Raw genomic sequence first — 666 nt, forward strand, 5'->3', positions numbered from 1 at the left:
ATTATAGAACGAATCATCGCCACCCTTTACCAGTGCCCGACGAAGGAATCACAAGGTCATCTGGAGTTTACAATGCCAGCGACGGTAATTCCAACGAAGACCCGATAAGTCAACTCATCGTTCTATTTCTCCCCGTACAGAAAAGCGAATCGACGCTATCGCACCTCGCGCGAGCACGAAACAACTCTTCGCGTGGATCGTCCCATCGTCGAAAGATGTAAGACGCACGGAAATCGTGGTTCGGCGGGCTCTATGCGCCTTGTTCAAAGTAAAAAAAAAAAATTTCGACGGACGGGAGAAGTGTATTTCTCCGCGCGTAAGCCGTTCGAAATTTCCGACGGACGGGAGATGAACTCTCCGCGCGTAAGCCGTCTAGTCATACAGCAAAGCAGGTATCGAGATACCTCTCTGTGCATGATCGTTCAAGTATTTTTCACGAGGAAGCGTTGTTGCACGTTTATCGCTCCTTCCTCCTCTGTATATATAATATTATTTCTCTTGTGTATCGAGTGTGTGCAGAAATTGAACTCGTACACTTATATATATATATGTATGTATCTTTCGCTCCTTTTTATATTATCTTTCGCTCCACTCCTTATATTTCTCATGTTTCCTTCTTTCGGTCAGTTCTTGTAGTGTATTTTGCTCGTTAATGATCCTTCCGCA

At 44.7% G+C, this 666-nt stretch overlaps 1 non-coding gene across 1 annotated transcript in view; it reads right to left on the reverse strand.

The window, feature by feature from the left end:
* Positions 1-650: 650 nt before the first annotated feature.
* The window catches only part of LOC143175738 (small subunit ribosomal RNA), a 1,921-nt gene continuing 1,905 nt past the window's right edge, over positions 651-666 (reverse strand). Inside the window, exon 1 of the ribosomal RNA XR_013000421.1 lies at positions 651-666. This exon is cut by the window's right edge and continues 1,905 nt beyond it. This is a non-coding gene — a ribosomal RNA (small subunit ribosomal RNA).

Source organism: Nomia melanderi, unplaced genomic scaffold (genome assembly GCF_051020985.1).
Source record: "Nomia melanderi isolate GNS246 unplaced genomic scaffold, iyNomMela1 scaffold0176, whole genome shotgun sequence".
Classification (NCBI taxonomy): Eukaryota; Metazoa; Arthropoda; class Insecta; order Hymenoptera; family Halictidae; genus Nomia; species Nomia melanderi.